The sequence below is a fragment of the Durio zibethinus genome, chromosome 11 (assembly GCF_047325235.1).
Source record: "Durio zibethinus cultivar Kanyao isolate XHJ-2024 chromosome 11, ASM4732523v1, whole genome shotgun sequence".
NCBI classification, from domain to species: domain Eukaryota; kingdom Viridiplantae; phylum Streptophyta; class Magnoliopsida; order Malvales; family Malvaceae; genus Durio; species Durio zibethinus.
In genome coordinates this window covers 7,597,358-7,612,622 of record NC_143172.1, presented here as the reverse complement: position 1 = coordinate 7,612,622, position 15,265 = coordinate 7,597,358, and the positions used below count along the sequence as shown (strand labels likewise).

Sequence of the window (15,265 nt, the reverse complement as noted above, 5' to 3'; positions counted from 1 at the left end):
TATAAAAAGAACAATATATATATATAAAGATCTCGATTTCACAGTCGAGTGACACCGACTCGGACTTACTTGACTGGCCAAAATAATAAATTTATTTACACAGAAAAAATTGCAATAAATAAAAAAATAAATAAAATTTTAGATTTTAAACCCCCGTGTAAAAAAAAAAATTTAGAAAATTTTCATCACATTTTCAAATTTTTACCCGTGTGATGCATAGTATCCATTTGCCAGCTTATAATCACATCCATTAAAATGGCAAAGTAAAGTGCTTAACAAAAAACTTATCATTTCTCATTTCTCCGTCAAAATTATAATAACACCCTTTGACAACAGCCTAATTATTTTTAACAAAAAATGATAAAAAGAAAAATAAAAATCTCGGCAAAACTCAACTCAACTCAACTCTCCGTTTATTTTTAACGGTGAAATTAAACAAAAAAAATAATAATATTACTTAACAATGTTAAAAGAACTGCTAATAAGTTGACCCAAATCTTTTTTATGTCGCCGCCGATCTAAAATCTGCCGGGAAATCGGCAAGCAAACGCAAACGACATAGCTCCAGAAAAGGGGACTGAACTTGCTTTTCTCATAGTGCCACAAGAGGGTCTGAGAGGAACAAATCACCGATGTCTTCAAAGTAATCGTCCGCTTGAGAAATAGACGATGAGGAGCAGCAGCTAAAATCTTGAGGCGTATCGAGTAAAATGTCACTGAAATCTTCACTGACTGCGCTACTGCCTGGCAAAATCGTCACGATATCATCAAAAAGCGACAAGCCCGGTGCTGGTACGTTAAAAAATTCGTTGATGAAAGCGAAATCTAGTGGCAAATAATCTCCCGAATCATCGGGCATGTTTGTTTCGGTTTCCCATTGACATTCGCCAAGAACCAGCTGCTCCTGAACTGGCGGCGGCTTACTTTCTTCTTGGAGTTCCTGAACCCGTTTTTCCAGTTCGACTGCTGTTTCTTCAGTTGATTGAGTTCCAAAGTTAAGAACTGAGGTTGAAGAAGAAAGATTGTGAGATGACTCGTCCCCTGATTCATGCCCAGAAACCGCAGCCACGTTAACGATGTTAGACTTTTCAACATTTTTCTTGGCAGGAGGAGTAACAAAGTTGGTCAAAGCTTCAGGTCCTCGAAGCTTGATTGCTGCATTATCATAAACCATGGCTGCTTCTTCAGCAGTGTCATAAGTACCCAACCAAAGCCGTACACGTCGAGCAGGATCTCGAATCTCTGCCGCCCATTTTCCCCATGGTCTTTGCCGTACTCCTCTGTACTTCCTAACATTTCCTTTTGCTGAAGAAAGCTTAAGTGGTCTTCGACAGGCGGTTGTAACGTCAGCGGCGGCGGCTGTTCTTTTGCGGTTGTTGTTGGAAACGGTGGTGCTGGCGGTGGTTTTGCGAGCGGCTTCTATGTTGATCTCGTTGACGTAGCGTTTCACTCTCTGGCGACCAAAGAAGTCAGCTTCCTCGTCGCTTGAAGAGTCCGTTGCATCAGGGTCAGCAACGGATACACGTACGATTCTCGGAACATCAGGGGTGATGTTGTTGTGAGTACGGTCATAATCGGAATCCGTCTTTTTGGGTTTCAAAGACGATTTTCTGAATTTTAAGTGACGTTTATGTGTTCGGTGTATTTGATCAGATATGGGGTACATTGGTCCAGTTCTGGCTTTGTTGATTTTTTTTTTCTTTTGGGGCTGTGTCCTTCTTGTGGTCTCAGATTCTGTCCGTTGGCATCGATAGAAAGAAGAGAACAATGGTCGACCAAGGTAGAAGAATAAAGTGGGAAAAAGGCGAAGGAACCGTGAAAGTGAAGTTTAAACCTCCAAAGAGAATAACAAAGACAAGGCTGAATAAGAAATCTGCCAAAAGGTTTCAAAAACACTATTAAAATATTGAAACACCTTGAAATATTATGTATTTCAGATATATATTGGAAGAAAGTAAGAATAGAGTTAGAGAGAAAAGGGCCGTCAACAAAGGGAACCTTGCTAAAGGCAGAAAAAGAGATCAAATCTTAGAGTCTTCCTGACAAAAAAAAAATCTCAGAGTCTAAAGATTTGTAAGAAAGCAACAGATATAAAAGGAGCGACTGAACCCAGCAGAAAAGGAAAGTCAATAAGTGTAGCTTGTATCAGAAAGAGCTCCACTAATTTTCTTTTAGGACAACCAAGTACCAGGAAGTTTCTATACTACTCACTATTCCTGAAGATTTCCTGGTAAAAAACCCAAACCCCCCTCAAACAGGCTTCACACTTGCTAGAAATCTAACTTCAAACACCAAAGAAAGAGAAAGAAAGGGCTACTAATATTGAAACAAGCTGTAGGGCGAGCGAGCAATAATATTTCAAAAAGAGTAGGCAAAATTGTAGTCAAGTAGCAGAGTTTTGGTTTCAAACTCTGGATTTGCCGTTTTATAGGATCCCACCACCCGAAATTAGAAAATCCTGAATATAATATACTATACTATCCCATAATTAATCAGTTTTTTTTTTTTAATTTACTAATTTTATTATTTCTTAAATCAAAATATATTTTGTTTAGTTTTTTAGGTACGTGTTTTATATAATCATGGGCAATTAGGATGGGGTTCGTGCGTCGCAGAGGTTGGTCTCACACCGAAGATTCCGGTGAGATACAAGCCGCTGCGTCCCGATGATGGCGTCTGATTTCAACAGGTCGAGAGTGGGCTCCAGTTGGACTTTCGTGGCCCAATGGTAGAGCATCAAATGCTGCTGACCCATGACTGGCTTTCGATCTAAGTGATGCCAATCACGTGAGACCGAAGATACCCGGCTGTGTTAGTCGGTTAAATTGTTTGATTAGGGAAAACACCTTTGACCACTTAAAAGCCTCGCCCCTCTGTTAATTACTGTTTGTTCCTCTAATCTGATACTTTAATTACTAATTAATTCTAGGTAATTAAGCCTAATGATTTGAAGGTACTCTGGTAATCTTGTTAGTGTAGAACGCTTCAGATCTTGCTGGCTCACTGCTTAATAATGCTAGTGTAATTTTTTTATACGAACAAATTAAGTTTTCAACTTGCTTATATATATTTTTAAATTTACTTTTTAACAGCTATAACGAACGTGAACTGCAACCTAGAATTCGCCGCCATTTCCTGTTCTCTTTGTTTCTGCTATCGAGACATGTGCCTCTCATACGTTCTTATCGTTGTTGGTGTCATACACGTTCTAAAACTACATACTCTTCGTTTGAGAAAAAAAAAATAAATGGAATAAAGCAACAAAATCTCTATCGAACTGCAAATTTAACAAAATTATTTTTTACCTTTTTTTCTTTTTTAAACAGAGGCAAGGTTTTTCGTCTTTTATTATTATTTTCTAACGTTGTATGTGATTATTACGAGAAACATGTTGGGTGAAACATGGAAAGAAAAAAGGCCAATTATTTTCCTCGAAATAATAGTCGACGGAAAAAGTCTACTTTATATTTTCTTCCTTTTTTTTTTGTTTTTATTTGTCTCCATCAAAGTTGTTGACAATTCAAAAAAGAACATTGACTAAAAAATAGTACTGGTAGCATGTATCATTCTAATAAATAATAGGCCAATATTGCAATAAAAAGTTGTTTTCGCTATTTTATCTATTATTATTATTATTATTATTATTATTATTATTATTATTATTATGAATAAGAAAATGGTACAGCTTTCATAGTCTTTTTTGCAGTTCAAGAAAACACGCTCCTCTTTCTTCGGTCTAAGGCGCTTTACTTTTGAGTTTTGCCCATAACCTTTTTCGCGTTTTCTTACTAGTTCTCACCTGATAGTCCTCCACTCCTCTTGAGTCTTGAGACGTTAAACTGAAATTGTCATTCTTTTCTGCACTATTTTTCATTTCACAAATGTTAATTAGTGTTTATTTTTTACTATATTAATTTTTTATCAAAATTTCAAATGTCTTAAATGAGACAGAAATCAAGTTAAACTTTATAATGATTTTGAAAATTCAATCTTATCTAACTTGATTCATGAAAATCCTTAATAAATACATAAGAAATTGCAATTTTAACCTGAATAATTATTCATTATATTTCTAAAAAATCTCAAGCATTCCTTACCTATAAATTAGTTGTGATTAGCTATTGAGGGAAGTTTAGATGAAATGCTTGTTGTATATATATACATATAAAATTACTTTTGCTATCTTAATTGAGAATGTCATTTTTCAGATAACTAATTATGTTCCTGCAATTCCGGCAACTCATCACCATCGGTTTTACATTAATCAAAAGAAAAAGCTCCAAGGATTGAGGAAATAACACGAGTTAGATTACCAAATGCTAAAAAAACATAAGTAGCGATATTTTCTTTCCGTAAACGAGGAAGACACAGATGTTTTACTATGGAATAACCTTTTGACCTTCAAATTGTAAGGGACTAGCTTCAAACTGAAGCAAGACTCAATCATCCCACACCTATGTTACATCGAACAAAAAAGCCGACTGTTTTGTTTTCTTTTATCCAATACTTTTCTCGCATGGCTTCTCTTCCTTTTGATATTCAATTTTTTTTAATGGTAAGAATTCTTAAGTTTCCGTCCGTATATATATATATATATATATATATTGAATTAATTTTTAAAAAAAATTATTTTGGATTTAATAAATTTATGAATTGAAAAATATTATTTTTTTCAAATCTCTTAGTAGATTCGAACTCAAAATAACTAAAAAAAAAAGTAAACTCTCGTGTCACTTCGAGCCAAAGTCCCTTGCTTGATATTCAACATTTAGTTCATAAAAAGCGACAAAAATAAAATTAAGGAGAGATGGCCCTCATTGATTGGTTGTTAAGAGCTCAACATCACATATTAACAGTTAGGCAAATGTACGATCTTTTCGAATTCCGGAAATTTGCCGCTTTGTTTGTAGATTTTTGGTTTATGTATCATTTCTTTGTGCTTAGATATATCCAACTTGTGACATTGTAAATAATTAACCATATATATATGACATGAATTCTTTTTATTTTGTTTTTTTTTGACAGTCGGATAATCAGGATTCACGCGTATAGAAGGAAAATCTCAGAAACTATATGGAGCTCATGATATGGGAAGATGGTGATAATATGTTTGTTCGTACAAGGAAAGTTTACATTGCTTTGTCACATGAAATTCTGGAATACGACATTAAGACTTCTTAATATGGTTCTTAAAGAACTCCCAGTGCCCATGTGCCTTTCATTTCTCAGCATCATATTTAGAAACCTTAATTTGTTCTGTCCCAAGCATTCTTAAACTTGAATCATTTTGGAAAAGTCTAACAATCAATTCTACGTACCGAAATGCGATTTTATTTGGCCAATGCTAAATTATAACAAACTTTGAGCAAATTTTACGTTATATTTGAATAAAAATTAATAAAAAAAAAAAGAAATGAAACTAACAATGTGTTTGGATTGAAGAAAAATTAAGGAAATGAAAGTAAAGTAAAGAAATGTAAAGGAAATAAAATCCCATTTCCTTGTTTTGATAAATTTTTAATTTAAAAAAAAAAAAAAAGATAAAAACCAAAGAACCTTTGATTTCCCTTATAAACCTAATTTTTTTTAATACCTCAATTTAAAGGAAACGTTAAGGAAAAGAAAGTTGAAAAATATTTTTTTTATAAAAAAATTATTATGTCCATTTTTTTATTAATAAAAATCTAATAAAAAAAAACCTAAATAGATCATAGTCATCCTATAATTTTTTCTAAGTCATATATATTTTCAAGTAAATTTCACATATTTCTTCTAATATAAAATTTTTTAATAATTTTTTGGTTATTTGATTTTGATGAATGATTGAATATGAATAATATATGTTTTTTATGTTTATGAGATGATTGATTAGCTTAAAATTTATCAATGCATGTTTGTAAAATATATTCATGTTTCACTTAATTAAAAACCATTGATATAATAGTAATTATGAGGTCAGACAAGATAGCAAACATATCATGGTCCATGAGTATTTTAAAATCACAAGCAATGAAAGATTATAATTGAAAAAAATTATTATAATAAATCATTTCTTTTTTTTTTTACTATTTATCCAAACAATGGTTATTATAATTTTTTTCCTTTCTTTTTTTTTTTATTAATTTTAATTATCCAAACAACGGTTACTAAAGTAAAAAAAAGAAATGTTCTTTTAAAGGAAAGGAAAAGATATATGTACAATTTTTTTGGATAACTAAAATTAATAAAAAAAAAATGTAAATGAATCTTAACAATTATTGTTTGGTTAAATAATAGAAAGGAAAGAAAATGATTTATTATATTATTTTTTCCCTATTATAACCTTTGATAATCTTTATTTTTACTATAACATTTACATCTTTATGTTAATGTATTCCATATTTTCAAATTTCCTTTATTTCTTTATAAAAATAGTCATAAATGAAATTTATGAAATTCATAAAAATAAGAGAAAAAATTAAAGATAATAAATTTATTGGTAAATGATGTTTTGTATTTTCAATCTAATTTTAGAATTCAAAATTATACACTTTTAATTTAAAGAAATTAATAAAAACATAATAATCATTTTATATTTTGAAATTTTTATTATTTTCATTTCCCTTCCTTTTTTTCCAATTTAATGTAATTAAAAAATAAAAAAAATGAAAGAAATCAAGAGAAATTAAGCATACATTTTTTTTTTTATTTATGTCATATACAAAAAAAAAAAAAATTTCATTTCTTTTTGTTTCCTTTCCATTCTTTTTCTTTTTTTCCTTTCCTTCAATCCAAACATAAGATTAAGGAAATTTGTTTTTCCCCTCGTAAGCCGCCCCTCTATCGATGTAACTTTGCTCGAGGGCCAATGCAAAAATGTGTTCTTGGGAAAATAAAACGGACGTATTTCGATGTAACTAGCCCTATACATAATATATGGGTTTTGAATTGGGTCAAGTCCAATCCGATTGATTTTGATAAATTTTTGTTTAAAGTATGACTTGGTCCTCCGTTAAGTTCAATTTGTCTAAATTTTTATTAAAAAATTATAGTAAAATATAAATATTTAAATAATTTTAAAATAAAAAATAATTTTTTATTAACTTCTAAATATTTCGAGTGAGGTCAACTGGGACTTCAAATCTTTTGTCAAAAGCCCGGATAGGTCTAAATAGAACTAAATATAGTTATTGTACTAAGCATCAGGTCATCTTGATTTTGTTAACTAGTTCTTTTAAATACCGTTAAAAGTTAATTCATATATTATTTTTAGCAATAATTTTGTATGAAATGCAATAATAATTGATAATTTTATTGATGATTTTAATGCATTGAGTGAAAATTAGCAAAGCTTGTTGATTATTTTGCGGACATTTATGATCTCCAATAAAGAAGGGAGTATGTTTATCCGGCTGTTGATGAGACGATGAGTGATTTTCACTCCCAGATGACAAGTTGTTGTCCAGGAGCAATCAGACAGAGAGAGATAGAGATGCTTAAAGATCCCTTTATTAGAGCGAGCTATATAACCATATGGATTAGCAAAGACAAAAAAATAAATAAATAAATAAAAACTGAGATATATGTTTACCTTGGAGTCTGGCCGCCCTCCTCTTTGAGTCAAGTGAAATCCAACCATTAAAAAAAGAAAAGAGAGCTCAGGAAATACAACCAATTCGACAAATCACCGGTAAGCAAAATTGGTGTTTGTTTGGCTGGCTTCTCTAACAGCACTGCAAAACATTTACTTGGTTTTTTTTCCGAGACTAGGCGGCCTGGGATAAGTCAATGAGCATCAAGTCCAAGAATTAACTAATTTGTTTGATTCTTTAAATAATCACTACATTCTAATCATCCCCATATTTCATGAATAATTAAGTTATTTCAGCATCGATCAAGCCCCAGAGGCCATATTGGTTCCAGTACTGTTACCGGTTACTCCTCCTCCTTTAAGTTTTCACCACCAACTGCATGTGGAACAGTACCACTACTCCCTTTGCTGCTGTAACAGGAATTAAACAAGATTGATCAAATTCAACTTTCAACGGATAAATTATGTGCATTGGACAATGGCAGAAGTGCATAAAGCTAGAATATAATCTCTGGAAGCATGCAGGTTCTTCTAATAATAAGAAATTGCACTTGGCCTGACAATTTGTCTTCGACAATTATAATAATATTATTCTCCTAATTCCTCTCCATTTTCATCCACATGACATGATATAAATGGCAAAACCAAAGTTTATCACACCCTTTCTTTAATTAAGATCACCCATTTTTCAAAAATATTTCTTCTTTTTGCTTTTTGTTATACTAAATAAAAAAAAAACAAATATTACAATTGAGTACGTAACCATTAATAAAAATAAATGTAAGTGTATGAACACAGTAGCAAATCGCAAACAATTAAGTTTTTTTTTTTAAAGATACAAATCGGCATCTCCTTATAAATTAGAAACAATTAAAAAAAATAATATATATATTTTTTGCAAGAACTTGCATGTAAATAGCTAATTAAAGAATAAAATTTAATTAATGTCTCATTGATTGTCACTAAAACCAAAATATTTCACAAATAACAAAGAGAGAATAAAAGTAAAATGGATTTAAATTAATTAGTAAATAGAGTAGGAAATGGGGGGGGGGGGGGGAACAGAGGGAAAAATGGTGTTTAAATCCCCAGGTTTCTATAATTAATCCCAAAACATAAAACAATTAAGAGTGGAAGATCAGATATTGTATTCTAAAAAGAAGGGTCAACTCCACTCATAACGTTGAAGCTTTATTACCAATGTCGGTTTGGTCTGTGAGTTTGCAATTTGAATATATATTTTCTTTTTTTTTTAGAACAAACAACTTAATTTGCTCGGAAATACGTACTATAGTATAATCTATAGTAGCGGTACATATAAATTTATTACTACTATCATACAATCTTTCTTGAGAAAGCAGTCGCAATCTTCATTTTAACGCAACAGATGTTGGTCGAAAATGATAGCTTTTTCTCATCAGCAGTTCTTCCAATTTCATTAGTAGCAATATATATAAACACGTATAATATACATATACGGTCTGCAACATCATTAATGCGTGAATTTATCACAAATTTTAAATGGAGAGTTTGTTTCCAAGGCATGTTAAAATGTTAATTCGAATCACATGCGTGAGGCATACCTTTTAGGAGATTAATGGGTCAAATATCTCAACAATTTCTTCTACCAACTACCAAGCAAAGCAAAAAATCTATACTATTATTTTTTATGGGTAATGAAAATTAAATCTACTACTTTTAACGTGCAACTTTGATGAAAATATGTTCTATAAAAAGATTACTCGGTAGGTGATAAAGCACCCAACTTTATATATATATATATAACACCAACTCGAATACGTGTGGATATACCAGTTTAAGCACTTGATAATCTAGCAAGTACACGAGTTAAGTAATATTACAGCCCACGTACTCAGCTCACGTGCCTGTTTCTCGATTTCCATTAACTCTGAAAAATGTCAAAATAAAAAGTTTTAGAGAAAAAGAAAAACAGAATAACTCCAAAATAATATATTCTTGTCTTCTAAGAGACGTGCGGGCATCATGTGCTCATCAAGTCGTGTGTTCGAAGAGTAACACATTGCCTAGCATTAATAAAATCTTGTAAATATGTTACTATATTATCTTAACATTCAAAAATAGTTGAGAAAAGCTTACGGATGCATATGGGCCTGCATTTTGTCTTGAGAATTGACAACAGTAGTCGACCGGCCTTGGCCCAGAGGGTCCCACTGACACTTCTCTGTTGAAAAACAGGTGACCGGCGCCGATTACGCCTTCTCTACGACCAAATAATGGCACGTGTGCTTCCCCCCCGGCCCATGTGGAGATGATGTGGCCTTTGAATGGAACAACAATTTATTAATTAGTATTAGATATTGTTTCTACGGGTAATTGAGTTGTACAACTACACACCTTTTTGCTGTAGTTGGTTTGGAATCCTAAATAGCTCTGAAAATGAGAGAAAAAAGACCTAATGTTTTTAATTTGCAGCTTCTTCTTGGTTGTTTCTTTTTTTTTTTAAGGATTTGGTTTCGGTGGAAGCACATTCATTTTTCAATGTTTTGTTCTCTTTTTAAATTTATTTCCATTATTTGATGTTATGAGGTAGAAGGATAGATGGGTTTGGTTTGGTTAAGTGATTGGTTTTTGTAATTAAAAAAAAAAAAAAGGAGAATATTGAATCCTTCATAGTTGAACAATTAAGATAGGGAAAATGGGATATTGACAAAATGATGGTCCTTTATTTATTGTACGTACCAAAAAACGATGTAAAATCATAATTTTCAATTCCCTACTCGTTGGCACGATTAGATTATAAGGGAGTATTTAATTCATGAAATGTTAAATTTAAAAAACAAAAAGTGATTTTCAAAAAAATGTGATACATGAGATTTTATTTTTTTTATTTTTAAGGTATCTCGTAATCGGATTTATTCATTTGGTTGAAAAAAATTTACATATATTAATTCTTATATAATTCTCATAATCTTTTTGACATATATGATTGTAACTTTTTTATTTTATTAATAATAAATATTCAAACGATAAATGATACATTTAACAGCAAAAATAAATAAATATTTTAATTGATTGTTGTTTTAATTTATAAAATATTATCAATTAAGACGTTTGTAACCATAAACGTATTAATTGATAGAGTAAATTTTATCTAAAAAAAATGATCAATTAAGGTGTTTTTCTATACAAACACATTAATTGATCCTAGTTTATAATTATAAAATTGATCAATTAAGACATTTGTTTACAGAAACGCCTTAATTGATCTATTTTAAAATTTATATAATTGATCAATTAAGGCATTTGTGTACAGAAATACCTTAATTGATTTATTTTAAAAATTATAATGCCTTAATTGATCATCAATTAAATTATGAAAATAATCAATTAAGACGTTTGTGTATAGAAATACCTTAATTGATCTAACTTAAAAATTATATTTTAGATCAATTAAGGCGTTTGTGTTTACAAACACAAACGTCTTAATTGATCATTTTAAAATATTCATTCTCCATTACCGAGTCTTGAGAAATCAAACAGCTAATACAGTTGAACAATAAAAGTTGCAATGCATATATTTCCTTAAATCCCCATCAACCCATTCACTTGGCATTTTGTTTCTTCATCTCCCTCATCATTGCTGACTATTAATCACTCAATACTATTGCATATAGTTTTTACCAGTTATGTGCAAATTTTATCCTTTTTGTACAATGTTTATTCGTTTATCTATGTCATTTTTTTCCTTTCTTACTATATATATACATATATTTTATTTTTATAATCATTTACTACTATCACTAATGTTACACATCCTTCTTACATAGCATACATGGTATTTTCTTTGTTGTTTGGTTGGAGTATTGTAGTTTGCCGAATGATTTTATAAAAAATATTTGTTATATTTTCCTAATTTGTTTTACATAAAACTCTTATGATGTGATGAAATACAGTATGACTTGTACCATGTATAACATTATTGGTTTTGGTATGTTTTATTATATTGATTTATTTACTGTAATGGATATTGGTTGTCTTTACTGTATGGGATATATAGAGAGATAGTTTGGTGTATTTTATATAATTTTGATCAAAATTACAAATATTATGAGATTTGAAAAATATATATCTCTTTTTACTGAACATGAAGAATACAAACCCGTCATGAAAAAAAAAATCCAGTGGACGTGGTAAACAAATTAAAGTGATTGGGACAAAAATTCATATCGAATTCAATCAAAATAGGTAGTCTATGTTAATTAAAAGTGCAAAGTTGGCTAGCCACATTAGAGTGGTCGTCCAGCATAATATATTTATTACCTACCCTAATTGTCAGATGGTTCCTAATGATAAAAATGATAGTATATGGGATTCGGTTGTGATATGTTTATTCAACAATATCCAAATTTTTGTTAATTGAATTGAATTAATATGTTGAATTTAATGTATTCGATTTTTTAGAATTATTTGATGTTCTAATTGAGTATAAAAAGCTTATGTTACAATCAAATAAAAAAATATTCAAAAACTTTAAGAGTAAATTAACAACTCAATATATTTTATTGTTCGATGATAATTCTGAATTATTAGCTAATCCTTCAACGATATATGTAGATATTATTAGTTATAAAGATTGATCGTAATTTGTTTGAAATTGCCTATCAAATGAATTCTCAATATGTATACCCAGTTAGTTAATTGTTTATAATATTTTGTTTAATATATTCAATATCTTAATATGTGATTTATCTTTTTTTTTTAAAAAAAATCAATGAACAACAAAAGAACAATCGGGCCTAACAATTATATCACCATTGGACATTAAGAAATGGTTATGCAAATGTCAAGCATGATCTTGTAAGTATTAAAACGCTTGTTTTATACTTGTATATGAATATTTATGAACATGTAAACATAAATTAAGAAACTTATAATGATTCTTTTTCAAGAATCATCTAACTCTGAAATTGAAGTTTCTAAATGGGATATGTGAAAAAAAGAACATATGCGAAAAGATGGATCATTCATAAATGATGAACTTTTTTATCCCAATAAAACAAATATAAATTACATATTTGGGGTGCAAACACAAAGGATATTGGTAGCAATTTCATTTTTCTTAGTCATGTATCTAGGCTTGTCAATTGCGTCTATATTAATTGTGATATCTATCCTATCTAAGGCATTTAAATAACCCTTGAACTATTTATATCCATTATTTGTTGAATTTTTCAATTTCAATTTGAGTTTTTTAAACAATAACGTATGCAGTCTTAAAACAAAATTGAATACAGAATGAAATTATCTACTAATTGTCTATCCAAATTAGGTCACTTGATGCTTTATAATTTTATTTTTGTATGATAGGCTATGATGTGGATGAGGCTAATAACTAGTTCTTCTATTGACATATGTTTATATGACTACAATCCCCTTTCTATTTTAAGCAAATAACATAATTTTGCAAAAAATTTCCTATTCATTTTAGTATTATTTACACATTATCTATTGCTCTAAAAAACTATTGCATTTAAATGTAACTCTCTAATATGTAGCTTATCATAAGATATTTCATCATAAATAGTTAACATCATTTTCTAACATTCATATGTAATAAAGTTATAGTAACAAAACATAACACATGGAACAAAGTCTCCATCCTGGTTCAAATGCATCGTAAGCATTGTAACTAATTGCACATTCGTTTTTAATGATAAACTAGCCATAACTATTTAGAATTCAAAACTTGTTAAAGTTGAAAATATAAATGGAAAGCAAATCTTGACATATGGTACATAGAATTTATCAAACATCATCAGAGAAAATATAAATTATTAACAAAATATTTTTGGATGAATGAGTTAAAACAAATAAACCACAAAACAAGTTTGATATATAAGAAACAGAAATCCAAAACTAAACGACATCTAAAAATATGAAAAAAAAAAAAATTGGAATGCAATAAATAATGCAGGTAAGATAAATAAGTATCCGAAAGTATACATACTATTTTTTATAAAAAAATAAAAATAAACTTAAAAGGGCAAAGATTAAATAACAGATGTTAAAATTGAAGTTGGTTCAAAAAGAAAATTTTTTTTTTGAGCTGACATATGTTGAAACAAAAATAAAAAATGTACTGGTTATTGAAACATGATGAAGCTATCAAATAAAATGTTTCATATATAGAAAAACTTTATTTAATTATAAAATATAGATTTTTTCTGTTTCACGATTAGACATTACAAAGTTTATAATGTTGAAACATGATTTTCTAGAAAAAAAATAAAATTTTAATATACAACAATTAAGATATTTATAAGAAGAAATATCTTAATTGATAACTAATTAAGGTATTTTTTTTCATTAAAATACATTTATTAATCGACACTTAAATCTTTATCAGAATGTGAGTGAAAATCATTCATGTCATAATACAGTATTCGAGACAAATTTTTTTTTTAATAAATTATCAATTAAGGTGTTTCTTATTTGAAACACTTCAATTGATGATCGATTAAAGCATTTCTTCCTTAAAACGCTTTAATTGCAACATAAAATAAAATATATATATTGTTTATAAAAAAATTTATAACTAAGTTTCAGTTAATTTAAGACTTGCTTTTTAAAAGAGTAACGATTATATAATAAGTTTTTTATTCAGATCAAATTTAAAAATAATGTTTTTTTTTGAAATTTTAAAATATTATAAAGAGATGTGAGTTTTTGATTCTAGAACTTTAGGTATTATTGAAATTTAATATTTTTTTTCGTAATTGGATTATCTTAAATCAAACGTAAAAATCTAGTACCCACCATCAAAATTTTAAAAAAGAAAATTATGTATTTTTTCGAAGCAAACGTACTCTAAGTAATTTTTATCAACCCAAAATCCTGATCCCAAAGGTCTGTTCAACAAAATTTTGATACCCCAAATCAAGTTCAATAAGTCGAATTTGAAATGCTATTTTCTCGACAGTAAGTTCTTAACAATAAGATGCAAATAGCTTATAGTTAGAATGTGGCAGAAATGTAGTGGGGGAAATCAGAAATGTAATGGCTTCCATGAGATGAGACCCTTTCGTAAAGTTAATATTTTATATATAACAATGTACCTAAACACTTTACACAGGAATTCTCAATCTTGTGCCTTGTCTTCAGTGACGACAACCTTGAGTTCATTCAACTGAGATTAGGTTTGGTTTTTAAAATTAATTGAGCCTGATTTTCAGAGACCATGTATGCTCTCTTCCACTCGTGGCCACGACCCATTTACCGGAACTAGTACTATTATATATATATATATATATATGTACACACACTTTATTATTAATCTTGAGCTAGAAAGAGAGAGAGAGAGAGAGAGAGGGACTTTGGACTCTGCTAAGTTGATGATTTGACTCGTGTGATTTACATGGTTAAATAATTATTAGACAAAAACCGACATGGGTCTGTATTTTCTAATAGTTTAAACCATGATTAAAAGCTTGAAGTACATCTGAAACCATTTAAGTAGCAAATAGGTATGGTTAAAACAGTTTCAATATTCATTTGATGAATTTAAAAAGATGCTCTGGTAAATGTACTGATCAATATATCAGAAGAGAAGATATAAAGAAAAAAGAACAGCCATATGAATTTTTTTTTCTCATATATATTTAAATTAATTAGTTGCAGCAGCTTTCCTCAATTTGTTTCACTGAGATACGAGAT

General features: G+C 29.4%; 1 pseudogene across 1 annotated transcript; it reads right to left on the bottom strand.

The window, feature by feature from the left end:
* Positions 1 to 269: 269 nt before the first annotated feature.
* On the bottom strand, positions 270 to 2,994 carry LOC111290515 (ethylene-responsive transcription factor CRF4 pseudogene; annotated as a pseudogene). Its single transcript, XR_016346297.1, has one exon. The product of XR_016346297.1 is annotated as an ethylene-responsive transcription factor CRF4 pseudogene (transcript).
* Positions 2,995 to 15,265: the final 12,271 nt, after the last annotated feature.